The sequence below is a fragment of the Rhincodon typus genome, chromosome 2, assembly GCF_021869965.1.
Source record: "Rhincodon typus isolate 14 chromosome 2, sRhiTyp1.1, whole genome shotgun sequence".
NCBI classification, from domain to species: Eukaryota; Metazoa; Chordata; class Chondrichthyes; order Orectolobiformes; family Rhincodontidae; genus Rhincodon; species Rhincodon typus.
The window spans coordinates 2,239,102-2,254,118 of NC_063333.1; the positions used below are offsets into that span (position 1 = coordinate 2,239,102).

The 15,017-nt window shown below is 45.0% G+C and overlaps 1 protein-coding gene across 2 annotated transcripts in view; it reads right to left on the reverse strand.

The window, feature by feature from the left end:
* zgc:86598 (STKc_CK2_alpha domain-containing protein) overlaps positions 1–15,017 on the reverse strand; it is a 79,118-nt gene that overhangs the window by 63,792 nt on the left and 309 nt on the right. The window lies entirely within an intron of this gene.

Genomic DNA, 15,017 nt, shown 5'->3' on the forward strand with positions numbered 1-15,017 from the left:
ATCCCAGGCCCCAAGAAGACTTTCCACATCAAGCAGATGTTCACCTGTACATCTGCTAATGTGGTATACTGCATCCGCTGTTCTCGTTGTGGCCTCCTCTATGTCGGGGAAACCAAGCGGAGGCTTGGGGACCGCTTTGCAAAACACCTACGCTCGGTTCGCAATAAACAACTGCACCTCCCAGTTGCAAACCATTTTAACTCCCCCTCCCATTCCGCAGACATGTCCATCCTGGGCCTTCTGCAGTGCCACAACGATGCTACCTGAAGGTTGCAGGAACAGCAACTCATATTCCGCTTGGGAACCCTGCAGCCCAATGGTATCAATGTGGACTTCACTAGCTTCAAAATCTCCCCTCCCACTACCGCATCCGAAAACCAGCCCAGCTCATCCCCGCCTCCCTAACCTGTCCTTCCTCCCACCTCAAGCCCCCCCCCCCTCCCCTCCCTACTCACCTCTCCCCCCCCCCGGCCCCCTGTGTTCATCCAGCACTGACCCATCTCCTCCCTAACTCCCCACCTACACTCACCTTTACTGGCTCCATCCCAGCCTCTTTGACCGGTCTGTCTCCTCTCCACCTATCTTCTCCTCTATCCATCTTCTATCCGCCTCCCCCTCTCTCCCTATTTATTTCAGAACCCCTTTCCCCTTCCCCATTTCTGAAGAAGGGTCTAGGCCCGAAACGTCAGCCTTCCTGCTCCTCTGATGCTGCTTGGCCTGCTGTGTTCATCCAGCTCTACACCTTGTTATCTCATGGTTGCCTTGTTCTCCCCTTAGTATGCTTCTTCATCCTTGGGATGAATTTCTATTGTGCCTCTTGAATCATCCCAGAAACTCCTGCCATTGCTGCTCCACTGTATTCCTGCTAAGCTCTCTTTCCAATCAACTCTGGCCAACTCCTCCCTCATGTCTTAGCAGTTCCCTTCACTCAATTGTAATACCATTACATCCGATTCCAGCTTCTCCCTCTCAAACTGCAGAGTGAATTCTATCATATTATGGCCACTGGCCCCTAAGGGCTCCTTCACCTTCAGCTTCCTAATCAAGTCTACCTCATTACACATCACCAAATTCAGAATTGCTTTTTCTCTAGTGGACTCTACCATAAGCTGCATCTTGTAGAGATTCCACAAATTCCTTTTCTTGAGATCCGTTACCATGCTAACTTTCCCAGTCCGCCTGCATATTGAAATCCCCCATGATTATTGCAATGTGTGACAATGTAAGTTCACAACTTTAATAACTTAATGGATTGAAAGAATCAACAATAATTCTGTCTGGAATAAACTGTTTCTCAAGATGAAAAGGACAAAGACAACCTGTTACTCAAAGACTGAAAGCAATTAGCCATGTCTTGGCAAGATTACTGAACTGCTCTGATTCCTGATGATAAACTGGATGCTTTATTGCCTTAAAAGGACAAGGATTGCCCTGCAGAAGAATTTAAGGAGTTAATTGCAGGAAAAGCTATGCTTGAAACAGGCAGCTAACACCAAATGTAACAAGGAACAGGGAAGCTACTTCTGACAAGAAGGCAAGCCACAGACTTGAGGTCTCCAGGAAACGTAATCAATGTTGGGGATGAAAGAATATTTTGAATCATCAATAGCGTCACACCACAAACTTGAAAGAGAGAAAACTGTATAATAATCCAACACCAGATCAAGTCAGTCGCAGAACTTCAAAGAAAAGCAAAGGATCGAACCCTGGACACCTCCAGAGACAGACTGCTGTTGGTAAAATCCTGGCCAGATTCGAACATTAATCAGGTAACAGCCAAGTTGAGTTGTGACTCTTATCCTGCTTACTTGAAGGGTCTTATTTTAGTTGCTACATGCAATAAAGTTTAAGTATTGTTTCAGTATTTGACTCTGTGAAATTTCTTAATAAGTAGTCAAACTAAAGGTAGCTTGAAGTGAGTCTACCCACAATGCATGCCTTTTCTATCTCCTGATTTATTTTCTTCCCTAACATCCTGTCTACTGGTAGAAGACCTGTGCACAACCCCCATCAGAGTCTTTTCTTCCTTTGCAGTTCCCTGAACTCTAAACCGTATAGAACATGGAACACAGAGCTGTACAGCATAGGAACAGACCCATCGGCCCACAATGTTGCGCTGAACATGACACCAAATGAAACTAAATCCCTTGTACCTGCCCTTGGTCCCTATCCCTCCATTCCTTTGCATATGCATGTGCTTATCTAGAAGTCCCTTAAGTGCCCTTATTGGATCTGCCTCCACCACCACCTCTGGCAGAGGACTGAATAAGATAGAATTCTAATGGCCAGTGAGTTGAAGGTTAGGGGAAGCAAACAGGAAAATGCACCTGTGATCAGCCAAGATCCAAAGGAATGATGGAGCAGGCTTGAAAGGCCAAATGGCTTAATCTTCCCTCTGCGTACATGAATGCTGGGCCTACTGACCTGATGTTGCACCTTGCAGTATTCAATTCACAGCTATTTACCTGTCATTATCAAGCCCCATGTTTCAGGAGAATGTGAACTCAATGACCAGGATTAGTGTATGTAGCAGCTAGTATAAAAGGAATGCTCAACTTATGGTAACAGAATAAATCCAGATAAAGAAATAATGAAGATTTAAACTGAAATTCAAAATCTACACGATCATTTTTTTAAAAATTCATTTGTGGGATGTGGGCGAGACTGGCTGGGCCCAGCATTTCTTGCCCATCCCTAGTTGCCCTTGAGAAGGTTAGGGTGAGCTGCCTTCTTGAACCTCTGCAGTCCATCTACTGTGGGTTGACCAACAATGCCATTAGGGAGGGAATTCCAGGATTTTGACCCAGTGACAGTAAGGGAACGGTGATACATTTTCAAGTCAGGACAGTGAGTGGCTTGGAGGGGAAACTGAAGGTGGTGGTGTTCCCATGTATCTGTTGCCCTTGTCCTTCTCGATGGAAGTGGTTGTGGGTCTGGAAGGTGCTATCTGAGGATCTTTGGTGAATTTCTGCACTGCATCTTGTAAATAGTACACACTGCTGCTACTGAGCATCGGTGGTGGAGGGAGTGGATGCTTGTGGATGAAGTGCCAATCAAGCGGGCTGCTTTGTCCTGGATGGTGTCGAGCTTCTTGAGTGTTGTTGAGGCTGCACTCATCCAGGCAAGTGGGGAGTATTCCATCACACTCCTGACTTGTGCCTTGTAGATGGTGGGACAGGTTTTGGGGAGTCAGGAGGGGAGTCACTCGTTGCAGTATTCCCAGCTTCTGGCCTGCTCTTGTAGCCACTGTGTTTATGTGGTGAGTCTAGTTGATCTCTGGTCAATGATAACATCCAGGATGTTGATAGTGGGGGATTCTGTGATGTCAAGGGACGGTGGTTTGATTGTCTCTTATTCGTGATGGTCATAGCCTGGCATTTGTGTGGCGCAAATGTTAACTCTACTTGTCAGCCCAAGCCTCGATAGTCCAGATTTTGTTGCATTTGAACATGGACTGCTTCAGTATCTGAGGAGTCACGAATGGTGCTTAACATTGTGCAATCATCGGCGAACATCCCCACTTCTGACCTTATGATGGAGGGAAGGTCATTGATGAAGCAGCTGAAGATAGTTGGGCCGAGGACACTACCCTGAGGAACTCCTGCAGAGATGACCTGGAGATGAGATGATTGATCTCCAACAACTACAACCATCTTCCTCTGTGTCAGGTCTGACTCCAACCACCGGGGAGTTTGCCCCCTGATACCCATTGATTCCAGTTTTGCTCAGGCTCCTTGATGCCACACCTGGTCGAATACAGCCTTGATATCAAGGGCTGTCACTCTCACCTCACCTCTGGAATTCAGCTCTTTTGTCCATGTTTGTACCAAGGCTGTAATGAGGTCAGGAGCTGAGTGGCCCTGGTGGAACCCAAACTGGGCATCACTGAGCAGGTTATTGCTGAGCAGGTGCTGCTTGATAGCACTGTTACTGACACCTTCCATCACTTTACTGATGATCGAGAGGAGACTGATGGGACGGTAAATGGCTGGGTTGGATTTGTCCTGCTTTGTGTGTACAGGACACACTTGGACAATTTTCCACATTGTCGGGTAGATCCCAGTGTTGTAACTGTACTGGAACAGCTTGGCTAGGGGAGCGGCAAGTTCTGGAGCACAAGTCTTCAGTATTATTACCGGAATGTTGTCAGGGCCCATAGCCTTTGCAGTATCCAGTGTCTCCAACCTTTTCCTGATATCACGTGGACTGAATCGAATTGGCTGTAGACTGGTATCTATGATGCTGGGGACCACTGGAGGAGGCCAAGATGGATCATCCACTTCGCACTTCTGGCTGAAGATTACTGCGAATGCTTCAGCCTTATCTTTTGCCCTGATGTGCTGCACTCTTCCATCATTGAGGATGGGGATATTTGTAGAGGCTGCTCCTCCAGTGAGTTGTTTAATTGTCCACCACCATTCACAACTGGATGTGGCAGGACTGCAGAGCTTAGATCTGATCCACTGGTTGTGGGATCACTTAGCTCTGTCTATCACTTACTGCTTATATTGTTCGGTGTGCAAGTATTCCTGTTTGGTGGCTCCACCAGGTTGATATCTCATCTTCAGGTATGCCTGGTGCTGCTCCTGGCCTGCCCTCCTGCACTCTCCATTGAACCAGGGTTGATCCCCTGGCTTGATGGTAATGGTTGAGTGGGGGATATACCGGGCCATGAGGTTACACATTGTGCTGGAGTACAATTCTGCTGCTGTTGATGGCCCACAGTGCCTCGTGGATGCCCAGTCTTGAGTTGCTAGATCTATGTGAAGTCCGTCCCATTTAGCACAGTGATAGTGCCACACAGTATGATAGAGGTTGTTCTCAATGTGAAGATGGGTCTTTGCAATTAACTGGAGACATTTGGAAGGAGCATAGATGGAAGATGTCTCAGTGATTAATTAAGAAAAAAAATGTTGAAAGATTGTGGCTCAAGAAGGGAAAGTTATTTTTTGAAACTGCAATCAAACTTCATGTCAGAGACTCCAACAATTACACAACAGGGATCCTAAACCATTATCCACACAGCAGCTTTCCCATCACAACACTACCTATTGGCCAAGGCACCTACTCTTCTCCAAAATAATGCCTATGGAATCATTTAGACAAGATCACAGAGGAAAGTGGAAAGTGTGGAAGCCTTCACAGAATCACTGTAGCAGAAGGAGAGGCCATTCAGGCCATCATGCTTGTGCCAACTCTCAAAGTAAGCAACTTACTCATTGCCATTCTCTTGTCTTCCCCATTTACGCCTACACATTCTTAAACAAAACTGAAAATGGAGAAACTCATCATGTCTTGTATCATCTGTAGAGAGAAAAATAGAGTTAACGTTTCAAGTCCAGTGACCCTTCGTCTGAACTGAACGGTATCGTGGGGGATGGGGTTTGCTGGATAAATGAAGACGGTGGCGAGAGACAGAGACAGAGAGAGAGACAAGAGAGTGCGAGCGAGTGAGAGAGACAAGGAAAGAAAGGGGAAGCAGGGAATAGGTGATAATAGTTGAAAATGGCGTGCTGGGAGCAACCCACACAGGAGTCAGGAGTGGAGGTGGATTAAACATGGACAAAGTGTACACACTCAAAGTGTTTCAACCTGCCTCCACCAGAGCATCAGGCAGCGCATTCCTGTGTGAAGCAGGTTTTCCTCATGTCACCGTCGCTGCTTCTGCCAATTAAAGGCAGCCCCTGATTTACAAATCTGCGACTTAGAAACACTCTTACTTACAAACAGATCCCATACAGGGATGTATTAATCATTTTAAAGTCAGAAGTCACATAACACCAGGTTACAGTCCAACAGATCTATTTGAAAACACACGCTTTGGGAGCGCTGCTCCCTCACCAGGCAGGTCACCGGACAAAGGACAGCACTCTGAAAGTCTGTGATTTCAAATGAACCTGTTGGAATATAACCTGTTATCGTGTGACTTCTGACTTTGTCCACCCATGTCCAACCTCCACATCATTAATAATTTTAAAGATCTTACTAATGAACATAGTCTGTATTTTATACTGTCCTGCACGGTGTTCCAACTTAGATACAGTCATAGAGTCATACGGCACCAAAACAGACCGTTCGGTCCAACGAGTCCACGCTGAACATAATCCCAAACTAAGACAGTCCCACCTGCCTGCTCTTGGCCCATACCCCTCCAAACCTTTCCTATTCGTGTGCTTATCCAAATGTCTCAATTTGCAAACTCAAGAACAGAATCTCATTGCAACACGGAGATTACCTATGCTTTAAATCTGTGCACTCTCATTCTTGATCGTTTGACAAGTGGAAACAGTTTCCCCCGATCTACCCTGTCCAGAGACCATATGATTTTGAACACTGCGAAGAGATCTCCTCCAAGCTTCTCATCTCCAAGAAAAACAATCCAGTTCCCCTGCGTTTTGTAGGGATCTAATAACCTGGCCAGCATTTACAGGGTTACATTACAACAGTAACAAGTATTATATTAACATCAGAATATTTATGCTAGTCTCTTATGTACAGTAAATACAGTTAAGTGAAGTGAATCGACCTTGTAGACAGAGAAGCTGCCAATACCCAGGGAAGCAAATTACCTGTAAATAACTTTTTGACCATTACTAACAACTCAACAAATATTTACAACAGCAGCTACACTGTGGTTTTGCTACCAGGTCAGTAATTACAATTTAATTGACTTAATTTGTCATGGTGGTCCTCAAATGCTGGATTTCCATTACTACTACGCTACTGCATGCAAACAGCAGCCATACATCCCCAATACGATTAAACTTAGAAAGCTAAAATCAGTTTTAACTATGGCAAGCCTGATTTCAATGGCAACGCTGAGTGTGGGACTAAACAGTATTCTCTAGTGGCTGTCTATTCATCCTCACAAAGCATAAATCTGGGATCTCTCAAAGGAACTGGTCTCACACTCCCATCCCAAATCAGAGAAATAACCTCTCATCCCACCATTAATTCCAGATAGGACTATCATAAGACCGTAAGATATAGGAGCAGAATTAGGTCATTGGCCCATCGAGTTTGCTCCACCATTCGATCATGGTTGTTATGTTTCTCAACCCCATTCTCCTGTCTTCTCCCTGTAACCCTCCATCTCCTTATTAATCAAGAACCTCTCTATCTCTGTCTGAAACACACTTAGTGACTTGACCTCCACAGCCCTCTGTGGCAATGAGTTTCACAGATTCACTACTATCTGGCTGAAGAAATTTCTCCTCATCTCAGTTCTAAAGGGTCGTCCCTTCACTCTGAGGCTGAGTCCTTGGGAAAAGGGACTTGGGGGAGTCCTAGTTCAGGATTCTCCTATTGTTATTCAGATTTCCGAAGCCTTTTCCCCATTTAGAAATATTCTATGCCTCTATTTCTCCTACGAAAGTGCTTAACCTCACACTTTCCCACACTGCCACTTCTTTTCCCAAGACTAGTCTCTCCCGCTAATGAAAATATCTTCTCCACATCCACTCTATCCAGGACTTTCCATATTCTGTAAGTTTCAATCAAACTTCCCCCCCCCACCCCCATCCTTCTACACTCCACTGATTATAGACTCAGGGTATTCAATTGCTCCTCATTTTACAAGACCTTCATTCCCAGAATCATTCTTGTAAACCTCCTCTGCATTCCCCTCCAGTGTCAGAACATCCTTTCTTAGATACTGGGCCTGAAACTGCTCACAACATTCCAAACGAGGTGTGGCCTGAGGCTTATACAGCCTCAGCAATACATCCCTTCTCTTGTATTCTCGCCCTCTTGAAATTAATATTAACATTGTATTTACCTTCCTAACACCAACTGAACCTACATGTTAACCTTAGGAGAATCCTGAACTAAGACTCCCAAGTCCCTTCGTACTTCAGATTTCAGAAGCCTTTCCCCATTTAGAAATAGTCTATGCCTCTATTTCTCCTACCAAAGTGCATAACCTCACACTTGCCCACACTGTATTCCATCTGCCACTTCTTTTCCCACAATCCTAGCCTGTCCAAGTCCTTCTGAAGCCTCCCTGCTTCCTCACCACTGCCTGTCCCTCCACCTTTGTGTCAATTATTTCTTTTCCACAACAGCATTAGTGAAACACTGCTCAAGCACACAAACCAGCCTCAAGAACAACCTCAGATTCCCGTCCTCCCCGCAATAAACAGTGCGTCAGTTCTTGAGGATACGGAGAGCATTCAGTTTGACCCATCATTCGATAAGATCACAGCTGATTTCCACTCCATTTCCTTCCCTCTGTTTCAAAACCTTCAACATGTTTGCACCAAAAAAAGTTGGCTTAATTGACTCCAATATGCACACCATTCTTTCCCACCCCCAGAGTTACACATTACCACTGCACTTTAAATGAAGAAATTCTGACAGCACCTCTAAGCAGCCTGGCTCCACATTTAAGATTGTTCTGGGCTCTTTCCACGACAAGAGGAAATGGTTCGGCTATCTAACCTACGACTCCCTTTTAAACATCTTGATGAACATCCTCTGAATGCAAGGAAATCTGGCAAGTCTGTGTTATACTCCCTCCAATTATCCTCCCGGAGTTGTGGGGCCCAAAAGTGAACCCAGTTACTCCCGATGAGTCTGATCAGACAAGGATGGCATTTTCAGGCTGACAAGCTGTAACTAGTGGATTGCCACAGACAATAATGCCACAGCCATAATTATTTGCAATAAGTATTAATGACTTTGATTAGGAAAGTGAACACACTATAACCAACTTTGCCAATGACACAAAAATAGGTGGGAAGGCGTGATGAAAATGATGGAGTCTGTAGAGGGATATAAACAGTCTGAGTGAGTGAGTGAAAAAAACCCAGCAGACGGAGTATAACATAGGGAAAAATGAGGTTATGCATTTTAAACAGGAAGTATAGACAGCTGAATATTATTTTAATGGGGAAAATCTGCAGAAAGCTACATAACAGAAGGATCTGGAAGTCCTCACCCAACAATCACAAAAAAAACTTGTCTTCAAGTTGAGTGGATGATAGGGAAGTCAAATGGAATGTAGGCCTTTATTTCAAATGGAATGGAGTATAAAAGTAGGGAGGATTTTCTAAAACCGTAAAGGACGCTATACAGACCACAGCTGGAATACTGCAAATAGTTCTGGACTCCTTATCAATGGAAAGATATACTGACATTGGCAGGCCAAAGATGGTTCGCTAGGCTGATTCTAGGTATGGAGGGATTTCCTTACGCGGAGAGGTCGAATAGATTGGGCCTGTACCCTTTGGAGTTTAGAAGAATGAAAGGCGATCTTATTGAAATATACAGGATTCTTAGGAACTTGACAGGGTAGATGCAGAGAGGTTGTTTCCCCTTGTGGGAGAGTCTAGGGCCAGAGGGCATCATCTCAGAGTAAAGGGTTGCAGACGGAAATGAGGAAGTATTTCTTCTCTCAAAGGGTACTGAATCTGTGGAATTCTTTGCCGCAGAGGCTCATTAAGTATAATGAAGGCAGAGCTAGACAGATTTTTAAATCAGTAAGGGATTCAAGAGTTATGGTGAAAAGGCAGGAAAATGGAGTTAAGGATTTACAGATCACCCATGATTTCACTGAATGGCACAGCAGACTTGATGGGCTGAATGCCCTACTTCTACACCTACATCTTACGGTCTTCATGGTAACTGCCACTGATGCTGTATACTTCCATTTTTTCACAAAACAATTCTGCCTTCCCAAACTCCATCGATAAAACAAAAACCAAATACTCCCCACGTGCCTGGGCAGGGGCAGCTTCAACAACACCCAAGAAACTCGACACTATCCAGGACAAAGCAGCCCACTTAACTGGCACTTGATCACCATCTTCAACATCCACTCCCTCCCACCACCGACACTCAGTAGCAGCAGGGTATACCCTCTCCAAGATGCAATGCAGAAGTTCGCCAAAGATCCTCAGACCACCTTCTGAACCCATGACCACTTCAATCTAGAAGATCAAGGGCACAGATGCGTGGAAACACCACCACGGGCAAGTTCCTCTCCAGACACGCACCATCTATACTTGGAATAAAATTACCATTCCTTCATGGTTACTGGGTCAAAATCCTGGAACTCCGTTAGCAACAACCTCCAACAGATGATGCACCAAGTTTATGACAGTGGCTCACCAACGTTGAAGAAAGGCATTAGAGCACAGCAACTTTCAAACCAGAACGTCTACTACCTCAAACGGCAATATTCACTGCCTTGTCCTTAAGCTGTCTGTAGTTCACACTGGTCTTTTCTGTAGCCTGACCGACCCTTCTGCTCCCAGCTCTCTGCCCATCCTATCAAACCTCCTGCTCCAAAGACGGAAGCGACAAATGCAGGAGGGTCAGTAAGGGGAAGCAAAGACAGAGAACCAGCATGAGGGAGAGACAACAAGCCGAGGTAAGTACAAAGAGTTATTGAGCCAGTTAGAATTAGTAAGTTATTAAGCATGTTAGTAAATGTGCACTTGGCTTACCGTGCACAGTTACTAATACATTAATCACTGGCTTCTGTTTTTATTTCTTCGTTCTGTGACAGTCAACAGCAAGGCCAGCATTTGTTGCCCATTGATTATCTCCGAATTTAGTGCCTTGCTCAGTCATTTTAGAGAGTAGTTAAGAGTCAATCACAATACTGTAGGTCTGGAGTTACACCCAGACTGGGTAAGGATGGCAGATTCCCTTCTCTAAAGGACACTTAATGAATTAGGGTGGGTTTTTATGACAATCAATGATATTTTCATGGCAACTATAGCCGAGACCAGCTTTATGAATTGAATTTAAATTCCAACAGCTGCCATATCTCCAGACCTTTGCCTGGGCCCCTAGCTCATTAGTCCTGTGACATTACCGCTACGTCACCATCTCCCCAAATACCAAGATAACTTTTGAAAAAGAAATCACAAAGTAAGCAACTTTTAAATTCTACTTGCAGCTCAATTAAAATCTTCCACAATCCCAATTGGTATCTAGTAAATTTCAGCTGGAAGGACAGGGGCTGCAGATACATGGGAACGCCACCAGTGGCAAGTTCCCCTCCGAGCCACTCATCATCCTGACCTGGAAATATGTCGCCATTCCTTCAGTGTCGCTGGGTCAGAATCCTGAAGCTCCCCTCCCAACAGTGCTGAGGGTTCAGGCACATCCAAAGGACTGCAGCAGTTCAAGGCAGCAGCTCACCTTCTCAAGGGCAGTTAGGGATGGGCAAGAAATGCTGGCCTCAGCAACTCTCATTTAAAATTAAAGAATAAAGAAAAAAATTTCCAGGCAGGAGTCATCAGAATCAAGAAATAAACGGGAGGACTTAAGAGCAGCAGAAATGAAGGATCACAATATTAAAACCTGAAATAGAGCTCTTCACAGCCTGAGAACAGAATCTTGGCAGCACAGTCCTTCAATTCAGCAACAGAAAACACTTGTAGAACATTGATCATACTCTGCAAAAACGTCAGACCTCTGCATCCAGTTGGATTAGAACCTTACCACAGGAACTTCTGTCGAAAATGCACATTTAAACAAACACAGCCCAGACATCTAAAACAACCCACACACCGAACAAATTTAAATTCTTCAACCACCCATTCATTAAGTGTGCTTGGTAAGGCCAACTACGAGGCAGGAATGCTCTCAGGCACCCCACAGAAACACCACCCACAAACACAATGCAATCACTGAACTCAATTGAAGCCCTCGATCACAAAACACAAACTGGCAAAGCAAACACCTTTAATCACAGAGTGACAGCAGGGGAATCAAAATAAAACACACAAAAGACAGAAAAGAAAAAATTCATATATACACAAATGTACAAATTGCCTCTGCACAACTTCAGCTCCCAAAACACATCCCTGCCAATGAGGCACTTCAAAACCACAGGCTACTCATTGAAAATGAAGCTGCACAGCAAGCTCCCAAAAACAGCAACGTGTTGATGATGAGATTATCTGCTTTTCATTAAAATGCCAGTCGAATGTTAAACATCGACCCGAGAGAATTTGCCTGCTCTTCGAACCTTCTGCATTCAGCCAGGAAAGCAGAGAGACACAGAAACATTGAAAATAGGAGCTGGAGTAGGCCATTCAACATGATGATGGCTGATCATCCAATTCAGTCCTGCTTAGTCCCGCTTTCTCACCCTTACCCTTTGATCCCTGTAGCCTCAAGAACTATATCTATCTCCATTTTGAAAACATTCAATGTTTTGGCCTCACCACTTCCTGTGGCAGAGAATTCCACAGGCTCACCACTCTCTGGGTGAAAATATCTCTCCTCACTTTGGAAGGAGTAACAGGAATACAGAGTACTGGGCTAATGGTAAGATTCTTGGTATTGTGGATGAGCAGAGAGATCTCAGTGTCCATGTGCATCGATCCCTGAAAGTTGCCACCCAGGTTGATAGCGTTGTTAAGGCGGCGTACGGTGTGTTAGGTTTTATTGGTAGAGGGATTGAGTTTCGGAGCCATGAGGTCATGTTGCAGCTGTACAAAACTCTGGTGCGGCCACACTTGGAGTATTGCGTACAGTTCTGGTCACCGCATTATAGGAAGGATGTGGAAGCATTGGAAAGGGTGCAGAGGAGATTTACCAAGATGTTGCCTGGTATGGAGGGAAGGTCTTATGAGGAAAGGCTGAGGGTCTTGAGGCTGTTTTCGTTAGAGAGAAGAAGGTTAACAGGTGACTTAATAGAGACATACAAGATGATCAGAGGATTAGATAGGGTGGACAGTGGGAGCCTTTTTCCTCAGATGGTGGTGGCTAGCACGAGGGGACATAGCTTTAAATTGAGGGGTGATAGATATAGGACAGATGTCAGAGGTAGGTTCTTTGTTCAGAGAGTAGTAAGGGCGTGGAATGCCCTGCCTGCAAAAGTAGTAGAGTCGCCAACTTTAAGGGCATGTAAATGGTCATTGGATAAACATATGGATGATAATGGAATAGTTTAGGTTAGACGGGCTTCAGATTGGTTTCACAGGTCGGCGCAACATCGAGGGCCGAAGGGCCTGTACTGCGCTGTAATGTTCTACGTTCTATGTTCATCTCAGTCCTAAATGGTCTACTCCAAAGTGTTGTTCTCCCTCAACACCAGTTAAACCACCATCAGTTGTACCAGAGCAGCCCTATGGTCTGATTAGACCGTGGACTTGACCTATTTTATCAATTTCTATGAGATGTCCTCATGTTTTATGTGATAAAATCACACAATACCTGATCAAAGCTTTCTTGAAAACCCAAATTAACAACATTAAAATGGATAAGAGGCAATGCAGTGGATGATTAGAAATTCAAAAAACTCCAGCAGATTTGTCAACACACAATACTCCGTTGATAAATTGGTTCTGGATCAGAATATGATGAATACTAATACATTCACACACTTTGCCATCTCTGATGCTGGGCTCTCTCCTCTCAAAAGAGCTGCGCTATGTTCGCACCGTTCCAATTCTTGGGAGTTGTTCTAGAATATCCGGAATCTACGTCTTGTCATGAGACAACGGCTCAAAAGGTACTTCAGTGACAGCGAAACACACATAGACGTGTGAGAATCAAGACAGACCCTCTTGAAACATACAATTTTCTTTTCTCCCACCATCTTGCAGCACTTGGGCTAAGACCATGATCAGCACCAGTCGGGGGGAAAATAAATTCCCCTTCCCACAAAAGTAAAGGCCCAGTCCCTTTGACTCTTGGCAGTGCACCCTGTCCATGCAACTAACAGATTCAAAGCCTCACCTCTGACATAAACACAGACAAGATTAATCCACTCAAGGCCCTCTTCCTCAGACATGAGCACATCACGGAAATTATGACTGTTCAGGAACTGCTTGTCAAACTTCCAAACACAGGGCCGCAAGGGGAGAATACAGTGAGAAGTTTGGCAGTATATCTGTGCATTCCAAGCAACAACTGCACACAGACCAGACCTAGATACACAAGCTATCTTTCTTAAGACTCAGCTGCTGCAAACGGGAGAAATCCAAATCTCTGTTCAAATACACGCCACAAATGTAGCAGCGACCCTGGGCAATGCAGTGAATGAAATGGTCAGCAACAAAAGGTCAGTTGTGAAACAGCATCACCCTCAAGAAGGGGGGGAATAAAAAACTCACCCACAACAGCCACTGTCCCCAGGGCAGGGCAGAACAAGGAGGCAAACACATTCAGACTGTCTCCACACAGCCAACTCCCAGCTTCTGCCTGTCTAACATGAGGCAAATAGCAAAGAGGTGGTACAGGATAATTATATACATTTCATAGCGAGAGAGCTGTGTGCAAAAAATGTAACATACAACACCACAAATTCCACCAATTGCACCAACATCTCACTGAACCTGTTACATAAAAGTACACATCTTTAAATTAAAACTGAATTACATTCACAGCTCGCGTTGTTTTAATGTCAATTATTTTCTTGGAGACGAAGATAATAAAGCCCAATTAAATTTCACAAGAGTGATGTACAATAAGGCAACAGGGGGCAAGGTACAAACACTGCACTCAAATTCAAATACGTGGAGGAAGGGGCTGTAACATCCTCCAGCCACAGAATCACTGTCTAATGCATAGATACAAAAAACATCAACACTTTGTACAACATCAACAAAAACCCTGAAGAAGGGTCGAGACCCGAAACGTCAGCTTTCCTGCTCCTCTGATGCTGCTTGGCCTGCTGTGTTCATCCAGCTCTACACCTTTTTGTCTCAGATTCTCCAGCATCGGCAGTTCCTACTATCTCTGAACACTTTGTAAATGGGGATAACAAAGTGTAGAGCTGGATGAACACAGCAGGCCAAGTAGCGTCAGAGGAGGGGGAGGGGGTTCTGAAATAAATAGTGAGAGAGGGGGAAGGGGATAGAAGAGGGATAGAGGAGAAGATAGGTGGAGAGGAGACAGACCGGTCAAAGAGGCGGGGATGGAGCCAGTAAAGGTGAGTGTAGGTGGGGAGATAGGTCAGTCCAGGGGAGGACGGACAGGTCAAGGGGGCGGGATGAGGTCAGTAGGTAGGAGATGGGGCTGGGGCTTGAGGTGGGAGGAGGGGATAGGTGGGA